The sequence below is a fragment of the Paramormyrops kingsleyae genome, chromosome 12 (assembly GCF_048594095.1).
Source record: "Paramormyrops kingsleyae isolate MSU_618 chromosome 12, PKINGS_0.4, whole genome shotgun sequence".
Classification (NCBI taxonomy): domain Eukaryota; kingdom Metazoa; phylum Chordata; class Actinopteri; order Osteoglossiformes; family Mormyridae; genus Paramormyrops; species Paramormyrops kingsleyae.
In genome coordinates this window covers 15570257-15581443 of record NC_132808.1, presented here as the reverse complement: position 1 = coordinate 15581443, position 11187 = coordinate 15570257, and the positions used below count along the sequence as shown (strand labels likewise).

Sequence of the window (11187 nt, the reverse complement as noted above, 5' to 3'; positions counted from 1 at the left end):
CAAATTTGCTGAACAAGCTAAGCTTGGCTTATGCAGGGGACAAATATTTGAACAAAATTATGAATTGTAATGCCATTTTGTTTCCTTTGGCAGAAAAAAATCACTATAATATTACAAAATGTATTATTTTTTATCTCCTTGATTTTTTAGCTAACTGCCACCACTGACAGACACAATGTAAACCTGTTTTATCTCGGCTCAGGAACTGTAGGGCAGCAACAAACCGGAATAATATTAGTGTGTTTGGTCAATCAGCTACACAACATCAGTATGTATGACTGACTCAGATACTACAAGGCAGGTTACCCTGTAACTGACCAAAGCCATAAGAAAGCTACAGTCATTAGACTTTAATGCCCAGTGCTCTTACAGTAACACCAGGCTCACTGCAACCCTGCACTGGGCAAGTGGAAGGAGAAAGGATGGATGCATTAAAACAATATGTCATGTATTTTCGATAATATTGTAATAAAGTGAAATTAAACAAACAGAATGTGATTAGATAACATCTAGCAGTGTTTCTTAAAGCCAGCTACTATAGGAATTAAATTAATAATACTGAATTATTTTTTCTTTTATTTGTGAGACGCTCTTATTACAAAGCATGCAGATACCAAAAGAGAATTGAAATTATAACCAGACATGCAGTGACTACTTAGTATATCTTACTAGGAAAGCCTTAGTACATAACCCATTACTGGTAGACTAAACACAATAGGAGTATAAAAATGCTTTATTTACCAGACAAGTTTAGATTTATTCTATGTAATAGATGACATTTAATCTTAGCACAAAATAATACAATGATATATAGTTCACATATTAAGCCTCCATTTCCTGAATCTGTATTTTTTCCAATGTCTTCTCTGTTTCTTCTCTTCTGAAAGACAGGAAAGTACACAGAGAAGAGAGAAGGGTAGACAGAGGGTTTTTGTTATTTATCTCTGGTTTTTTAAATTCAAATTAGGGCTGTCAAGCAATTTTTAAAAGTACAGGCTTAGTGATTAATTAATCCATATACATTTGACGTGAGAAGCATTTTTTTAAATATTTCAAGTCAAATTGATTTTGATAGATGAGTGAATCAGTGATAGACATTATAGACTTTAAACTTAAACATCTCTTTAATTACATATTGGTACCTCACAGCAGCATCATGATGGTCTGACCTCTTAGTTCACTGCTAAGTGTTTTGCATTGAGGTGGAATTTCAGGCTTGAACTACTCTGATGGTACAAAGATTCCTTACTGCAGAAATTTGCACAGAACGGTGCTCCAATCTAAAATTCCATCTGGGTGTTTTTTAAATGTAAAATTTCAATTGAATGGGCCAAGCAATGTTTTTGTGTTTGCTTCCATATTTACAAAAATTAAAATTTTTTTGACTGAAATTAATGTGTTATTTTGAGAAACCAAATTCAAATGAGGTATTATTTGCCATTTTCACAAGTACACTGGAATCCTACAGTTCCTGTACATGCCATCTTGCTCTCCTTTAAGACGTACATGAATATACAGGTAAGAGCACAGTTTGGGTTCTGGTACAGGGTCAGCTGTTTGTCCTGCACCCCTGGATCAGTTTTTCAGGTTTTACTGACTTGCTTAAGGGCCGATCATGGGATTGGAACCAGCAACCGTATGACCACAGTCACAGAGGCCTAACCTGCAGTCACACATTGATCAGCACCCACAGTGCTAATGCATCTGCTTTGCTGCTTCATGACTAAGTCTGACCATCTGCATTCTGAATGCTTAAGATAGTCTGAACTACAGCTAAATGACTTGGACTAACCTGCAGAACCTGTCCTTGAGGTGCACAGTGATGACAGCTGATATCATGATGACCAGACCCACAGAGAACAGCAGCATCTTCAGCAAACAGGGTGAGAGGCCACTAGTGGGTAGCAGAGTGGAGTATTGGCCACCTTCAAGGATTTAATATTATCATATTAGCTGAAGACAGACAACAGCACGGTACGATATATGAATGTCTGCATTTACTTAAAAAATTACATTTTCATTTGCAAAAAGCTGTTAAAGATAACCAAGTTTTTCTCAAAACAAACAGAAAATGTTTGTGGCTGTACTTAATATGGCAGACCTACTCAGGCACTGTTAATCTACGTAATTTTTGTGTTGCTTTCTAAATGGAATCTTATAAACTCAATGTTTTATGTTGCTAGTTGCTATATGATATCTTATGAATTCTGTAGGTATACCTGGGGCAGCTCATGGGAAAAACTGAAAATCATGAACATCCTGCTGAGCTTTTACAGTCTGCAGTGTTTTATCTGTTACTGGAGATGATCCTTCATCATAGTCATATGAGGTCATGCTGGTTTGTCAGACAGACAGTTTCTAAAAGACTGGATCATTTCCGTAACAGCATTTTATGAAAAGTGATAATAATAATAATAATAATAATAATAATAATAATAATAATAATAATGGGTAAATTAACACAAAAAAGAGAGAAAATAAACATTGTGGCCCAAGGTGATTATAATCCAGTTAAGATGCAAAACTGCTGTTTTTAATTTCAGCACAACATACATCAGCTTCAAACACCAGACAGTTTAAAATGCAAGTGACAGTTGTGTTTCAGTGTCCTAATATAAGTAATAATCAAATTCACCATCATACCCTCACATGCATTTCCCAGTGGTTCTGACTGGGTCTCCTTGCTGACCCGGTTGCTGCCTGTGCAGATGATGTTTCCATGATAAACAGTGACAGTGATGTTCACATCTGGCCAGGACTGGGGCTCTGTCTGTGAGCACTGGGTTTGGTCACAGGTGTAATAGACCCAGCTGTCCCTCACAGAGCAGTTCACTGACACAGTGCAGAATCCTTCAGCAGAGCTTAATGAAAGTGGCTTCATCTGAATAACTGGTTTGGAAACAGCCTCTGCAAAGCAGAACCAATGCATATTTCACCCCAGAGATAATTTTTTTTATAGTGCAGCAGAGACACAAATTAACATTCTAAAATTCTGTTCTTACCTAGTACATGTAAATGGTATTTGGCTTTTACAAAGTCCTTCCTATTTTTATCTTTTATTGTGGCAGTATAGATGCCCCGGTTTGTCTCGTCTAGTTTCTTAATGAGCAAAGAGAAGTCGCTACTGTCAAACTGTATCTTCTCTGTATAATTTGTGTTGCAATATGAAGAACTACTATCCATTGAGTGTTCCAGTATGTCTGTATTATTATATTTCCATGTTATTCTTATGATCTGTGGATCCCGAAGACCCTCCACTGTGAGATGAACAGATGCTCCCCTTTGGCCATAAACAGGAGACTCTGTAGGGCTGGAGTCTGGAGAGAGATGGAGCACATTTTTAATATAATTGACCCCCAAATGATTAACCAATTACATAATGTACTGAATGCAAGAGCAGGCATCTTAAATATCTAACACATATCAAGGAAGAAATATCAATTGGACACATTGCTGGTAGTGCATGCTTCTTAATTAGCACCAAACATTCCTGAGGGTATGACCTTAACTCTGCTACAATCATATTGCAATTGATGGGCCAAGTAACACTGTGCTGACACAGAATTAACTTGTGATCTTTTCTGCATTAATGCTTTATTTAGGCTTATAGAAGATACAAATTATATGGTGTACATTCTGTGAATTAGTTTCACAGTATTTAATATATACAGCTTAAATCAGTGGTTCTCAATCCTGTTCCTAGAGCCCCCGCTGCCAGAATATTTGGATTCCAACCCACACTGCTTTCAACCTGCCACAGTCATTATTAGCCCATTAAGGACCATCTGAGGCTGATTAAGGTTGGAATGAAAACAATCTAGCGGGGGGGCACCAGGAACAGGACCGAGAACCACTAACTTAAATTATCCATTCAACACAAAAGAACACTTTGGTCCATGTTAGCGCCTAAAATACTATTATACTGTAGGTGCTACTTCACTTAAAAGGTAAAACTCCAAGTTTCTTGTGGGCTTGATGCAGGTCACTGCCATCCCCAGTGCTTTCAGAGCCTGACATGCAGGTTTCTGCACAAACCTCTGCTTTCATGTTAGATAACATTTCACCACCGAAGACCCCTAGAAGGTGCCCATCTACCTTCCAGCAGCTGACTGAGTACAGAGAGCCTCTCCCAGACAGCACAGGGCAGAGGAATAACAATAATAATAATAATAATAATTGATACTTTATTAATCCCTGTGGGGAAATTGTCTTTACGCCTCCCTCAACTTGCTCTTTGTAGAGTAAGTTGTCTGTGAAGGGCAGCCACCCGTAGCGGCGCCCAGGGAGCTGGGGGTTAAGGGCAAGGAGCCGCAGATGTGCTGAGACTGAACTGGCGACCTTGTGATTACAGGCACACAGGCTTAGCCCACTGAACCACACGCTGCCCCTTAACCCAGGAACTCTGGATCTTATACTGCCATCCTGCCCAGTGTTTCCCTGCCTTGTGCCCTGTATGGCCTGGCATAGGCTTCTGGCCCAATCCCCATGACTATAGAACATGCTGTGCTACTGTACACTTTTGTAATTTAGTTCTGTGCTTTTGTCTAATGTTTGTTCAGCACCAGGAGATAAAAAAAAAAATACATTTTACAATATTACAATAGTGATTTACTTTCCAAAGCAGAGAGAAAATGGCATTTCATCTTTCCATGGCATGATATCGGGGCATCAACCCACAAGTGCTTTTGAAGAAATAACTTGGCTCAAATGTAAACACACACTGTTTCTTGTATATGACAGTGTCATGCCCCGATCGTCCGCTCCTCTCGTGTGTCACGCCCCCTCATTAACCCCATGTGGATTCCCCGTGTTCGTCAGCTGTTTCCGGTTACTGTCATTAGTTCAGTGTATTTAGTCCGCGTTTCAGTTTGTTTCCCCAGTCCGGTCATTGTAATGTCAATCTGCTTTGTTGCCTGTTCCTTCGTGTTCAATCCCTTTAAACCCCGCATTTTCCCTGATCCTACGCCTCCTCGCCTCTGCTTCCCTGGTCAGCGCGTGACACACAGACCTTAAGTATTTGGACAGAGACACAATTTTCAGTATTTTGGCTGTCAGCTTTAATTTAAGCCTATGAACAGCTATGTTGGGTGAACTGTGTGAGATTTCTAACTAACTATAAGAATTATGTTTTCTATACATACCCCCAACCCCACTGCAAGGAGGAAAATATTTGGACAATTATCTGCTTAGCTGTTTCTTGGCCAGATGTATGTTACTGTATCATCAATTAATACACAATTAAGCTGATAAAAAGCCTAGTGTGGTATTTTGATTTCTGTTGTCACTCAATATGAGGACCAAATAGGTGTCAATGTCAGTAAAGCAGGCCATCGTGAGGCTGAACAGTCAGGAAAAATGAATCCAATCACAGAGAAAACATTAGGTGTGCCAAAGTCTAGATTATCAGAAATAACATTATACATATATTATTAAAATAAATACCAAACAACTTTATAGACGTAGGAAGACTATCACAGTCGATGACAGAAGAATACTTTCACTTGTAAAGAAAAAGCCCTTCAGAACTGTCACCCCAATCAAAAACACTCTCCAGGATGTAAGTGCAGCTGTTTCCAAATAACCATAAACAGTTGCATTAGCATGTAATCAGAGGGTTTACCACAAGATGCAAGCCACTGAAAAGGTATAAGAACAGAAATGATAGGTTTCAGTTTGCTAACAGTTTTGTAATAATGACTTATGGACTGATACCATGAAGATTCAGCTGTACGAGAGACAGAATCCTCCTACGATCACCACATCCGTGGAACATGGTGGAGGTTATGGCTGCAGGAGGGTCTGTGGTATCTTTCTTGAGAAAACTAGGATTTTTTTACCATTTCATTCTTGGCAAATTTTTTTGCAGCTGTGTGATTATATCAAGGTGACAAAGGCTAGAAGGCAGAACAAACTTTAGAGGAAAGCTAGTTCTGTTAAATAGGCTGGACTCCTTGTGAATAGAGGTCACACTGTACTCCATTTTAAATAATGAGGCCCAACTTCTCAACAGAGAGCTGATAGCGTGACCTCAGCCGATGACCTCACCCCCTCTGAGCAAGAAGTGGCCGACTGCAGGCTCTCACAGAGCTTCTGATCATAAACCTCCCTCTAGCCCCTCTCTTCCTGTTCCTCTGCCACCTGTCTCAGGTCACACAAAATGCATAAATGGGAGGAACACTGCCTAATGTTAATGCAACTAATACACATATTGTAGCGTCGGGCGAACCGAGGCATCACAAGCATAGTGAAGGACGAGGAGACTTGCTTGCTGGGACAGAACATGCTCTTCATTCTAGTCCTGAAAAGGACTGTAGCAGGCGCCCAACGAGCACCAAGCCCCAAATACACAGAGCGGAAACACAAGGTGGTCAGATGTTGAACTGTAAGGTGCACAAATGGTGGGAGATTTATACAAGCTAAGAAGACATGAGGATCGAACAGGGTACATGCAAGACGCGGATAAACATACACGGCCCGATTGGGAAGGCAACTATAGCCATAACAACAACAATACAAGGGCTATTTACAATTACACAGACACAGGGCTATATACACGAGCGTTCATGAGGTTTGCCGGGATGCACAGATCTCACCGGCGCTACAATATTAATGTCTGGTGCCATATGAATGGTTCATCAACCAAGTATAGCAGTTCTCATATCTAATAATTCAGATCAAAGCACTCAAGTATTATAGGAAATTAAATTAGAGGCTGTTGTCATGCACATTACCTGTCTTCACAAAGAGAGTAATCCAGCACATCAGCAGCACGCTTGACATTTTAGAAGTGGCCGTTATAAAAACAGAGTTACAAAGCGGACTTCCTGAAGCATGTAGCGTTTTAATGGTACTTACAACAGGAGGAACTATCAGATAGGAAGTAACAGTTACTCTGCCCTCCACAAGCTAGTTTGAATAGATCTCATCAAAATGTATTATACTTCTTATAAATAAACATCGGAGACTGAATTATATACAGTATATTGTCACATCAGAGGAAAGGACAGCTCAAAGGCAGCCGGAAAGTTAACAAAATCGAGGCTTTTTTTCACCGTTAGCAAACTCAAGTAGTAAACAAATGGACCACAAGGGGTACAACCAAGGAACTGACAGCACCAAAGGGGGGGCTAGGATTGTACTGACATATGGGAGAACTGACCCAGGGAATGGCACAGAAAACAACATGAATGACAACATTGACTGGACTGGGGAGCACAAGACAAGCAGGCACTGATATACATGGACTAATGAGGATCAAATAAGAGGCAGCTGTGATTATTAGACCCACATGATGCTTTGAGTTGCAATCTTTAAGAAAAAAAGGCACAAAAAGACTAGAAAAAACATTTAATTTTGTACTTTGTCCTCTGGTGTCAGTAACATAAGAAAGATGGTGGAGTGGCATTCTGTCATATTGGCAGTAGATGGCAGCAGACTGAAAGACAATTGAATTTAATATCCAGTTGTTTGTATTAAATATAAAAAACTGCTTGATGTGTTCTATTTTTGGCTTGTTTAGATGAAATATTACGTTTCTGGGTGACCCAGGGGAGTAACATTGGGGGGGTTGAGGCCTTCACCCTGGGCGTAAATTATTGGGGGTTTGGGGGGGTTGTATTGGCCGGTTTTGATGGTGGGGGTGTTTAACACTTAAATATCCCTTTCAAAAGCACTAAAGCACCAATCGATACTTAATTCGCAGGCCATCACTTTTGAGCATCATTTTATTTATACTACTTTTATTGCCTAAACTTAAATTCATAATCACAAATAATTATATATTATCTACACCAGTAACCAAACAGTTATGGTCATTCATCAGATTAGCTTCACTACTAGTCTGGTGTTGCCAGTTTGCAGAATTAGTAAGATGTCCGTGTGTGACATAGGTTTGTGAGATAGTTGGCACATTATCACATCAGATTTATGTTGCCATGAGGGGATGTGCTTGTTCTGTAAGTCGGTGGTATGTGTCAAATTAACATTCACATGAGTACAGACTCAGGCTGTTTGAAGGGCAGGCCAAAAGATTAAAAATATAAAAAATATTCAACTATTTCAACAAATGTTTTGTTGACCTACAGAGGCAACCTAGATATCACGTTTTTTTGCAAATAGGAACATCTAGGGCGTACATTAATTTATTTTAATTTTTAATTAAGTTTCTCACATGTACTGTAAAGCAAACAAAGTTTTTCAGCTATTGCGGCAGTATGGATGTCTGTCGATTCTATGTTCCTGATAAACAGTGACATGTCTGCACTATCAAATATGGACAATTTGCACATTTACATTTTATCTATCTATCTATCCATCCATCCAACCATCCATCCATCCATTGTTGCCAAACCATCTGTAGGTGTGAATGGTGTGTGGGCCCTGTGGGGGGTCAGCACCCTAGCCTGGGTTCTGGTGCCCATAGCTTCTGGGATAGGGTGCCTGTGACCCAGCACAGGACAAGCCGGTACAGAAGGTGAATGTATTTTAAACGTATAAAATTGCTGAACACGCCGGCTTGGCTCGTCCAGGGGGGCACACTGTACAAGAACAGAGTTCTAAATGAGACTGAGACAAACAAAGAATTAATGTCATTGGCTACTTTCACCTAATGCTTCTCATTAGTCATGTTCATTACATTTAGGAGGACCTACCTGTGATACTATGATTAAGCTTATCTTCTTTGCATGGATTCATGTTACTATGGAAGCTGTGTGAACCATCTTTTTGCCAGTGTTTTAAGTAGATACACTGTCTTCTTTCTTTAAAATTGTAATAACATATTGTCACGACGTTTTGACGAAGCACGACCCTAATCAGGCTGTATGCCAAACAATCCCACGTAGGAGTGTTTATTACAGCACATAGGGCAGGTTCACCGCACAGGGAGCGCAGGACTAGGAGATGCTAATATACAGAGGGGCAAGCTGTGGGTGGTTAGCAAGAGGGCGGGAACACGCCTGAGGGACACACAGGGATTGGACATGCAGGGTGGGGCTGGATGTGACACATATCGGATGCTGCCATTCAAGGCAAAACTGATGTACCGTTAGCAGGTAGCTGATATATGCATGTTTTAAAAAATTTTTTAAAGAAAAATCACAGGAATTTAACAAGCAAAAACATACTATCATATACAGATATATAGAAAACTATACCTCCTCATCCTTAAATAATGGTTTAGTTTTTGAAATGCCATTCATTATAGTAATGATAGTAATTCATTCTTGATTTCACAATTATGGATTTAAATTTGCTGTAAGGAAGCATGCACTGGCCGAATCATGGGATCAAATTTGGCAAGAAAAGGCACAGCATACATGTTGATCTTTCCATGCTGGTATGAAAAACATTTGTGCACGGCCGGGACCAGCGGACCTTGTCTGTTATAGACGATATTCCATTATAAGTGAGTCCACTATAACGGGATTTTACCGTACTTATTAATTAATCATTTCCTGTTGGCTCATTTTTATGTGGGGTGGGGTGGGTAGCACCGCTGCCTCACACTCCTTGGCCCAGGGTTTGAGTCTCTGCCATGGCTCCCTGTGTGTGGAGTTTGCTATTCTCACCGTGTCATTGTGGGGTTTCCTCTGGATACTCTATACAGTCCAATAACATGCTGAGGACCCCCCATAACCCTGAGTAGGATGGATGGGTGGTCCTTATTATGTTAATAATGGGATCTGCTGCTGTATTAATTACTACATTTATCAATCTATAAATAAACCTTTGCGAATTACTGAGAACAAATAATGAATCACACAAAAAAATCATCATTAATGAATCATGACAGATGAATTATTTCAAGCAGTTACTATGTTTGTTACTATATATGTTAATTTTATATAACGATGAATGAACAAATAAAGTAGTATACTGAATTCATGTCTGTTCATCATTAATGAATTATAACACCTTTTACCTCAAGTAGCTACTATAATTGTACATGATTTGTACTTGAGTAGTAAATGAGTTACTGCTAAGTTAGTAAGGAAGCGTATTGTAAAGCGCTACCATTTTATTTAATAAGAACCCCAGCAGTGTTAGCAGTGGTCATACATGTTTATAATGAAGCCCTGGCTGTACAGTGACCACCAGCATATTATGATTTATGGATACTTTTGACCTGCGTCCATGATATCCTCTGACCTTAGAACCGCCCCTGTTCCACAGCTCTACTGTTTTAATGATTGTTATATTTATAGCACTTCTCATATCTAATAATTCAGATCAAAGCACTCAAAAATAATAGGAAATTAAATTAGAGGCTGTTGTCATGCACATTACCCGTCGTCACAAAGAGAGTAATCCAGCACATCAGCAGCACGCTTGACATTTTAGAAGTGGCCGTTATAAAAACAGACTTACACAGCGGACTTCCTGAAGCATGTAGCGTACTTACAACAGGAGGAACTATCAGATAGGAAGTAACAGTTATTCTGTCCTCCACAAGCAAGTTTGAATAGATCTTTTTCAAAATTTCTTACAATTCTTATAAATAAACATTGGGGGCTGAATTATGTAAAGTATATAAATTAATTAAATATAACTTAATATTTTTTGGAGGGAAAGCCAGGTTGTGATTCACTTTACATTCTCAATGCTCCTGTACATAGCACTCTGTGTTATTAAAAACAATGTAGTGGGCAGATACCAAACTACCTATGTTGATACTTGTAGGGGGCAATTTTAGTGGCCAAACTACTCATATTAAATTGTGATACAGAAATGGTTACCAGGAAATACAGAAGTTTCAAAAGTTTCTTTAAGTTGCAAATTTAAGGAAAAAAGAAAGAAAAGAAAGGTTGTCATTCCTGAGGTTAAGACTAGAAAAAACATTTAATTTGTTATTTTGTCCCCTGGTTTCAGTAACAAAACAAAGATGGCGGAGTGGCAATCTGTCATATTGGCAGTAGATGGCAGCAGACTCAGCGATAACTGAATTTAACATCCAGTTGTTTTGGTTGTGTTATATTTTTGATGAAATGTTACGCTTCGGGGTGACATACACTTTAAACTGTCCCATATGGAGGGTACAGGACAGCTCAGAGAATATTGGAGATACCTGACTAGTCAGCCAATTCCCATTGAAAAGGTCCTATTGCTTAAAATCCCATTCTGCTAAGAACCTGCAGCAGATGATGTGTGGTACCTTGTGCCGCCTTTCAAAGCCAGCCCAAACTCAGC

General features: G+C 39.4%; 1 long non-coding RNA gene across 1 annotated transcript; it reads right to left on the bottom strand.

Moving 5' to 3' along the window:
- Positions 1–559: 559 nt before the first annotated feature.
- On the bottom strand, positions 560–2428 carry LOC140577661 (uncharacterized). The gene is made up of 2 exons (XR_011981791.1): positions 1793–2428; positions 560–880 (listed from the first exon to the last, which is right to left on the bottom strand). It is a non-coding gene; the product is annotated as an uncharacterized lncRNA (long non-coding RNA).
- Positions 2429–11187: the final 8759 nt, after the last annotated feature.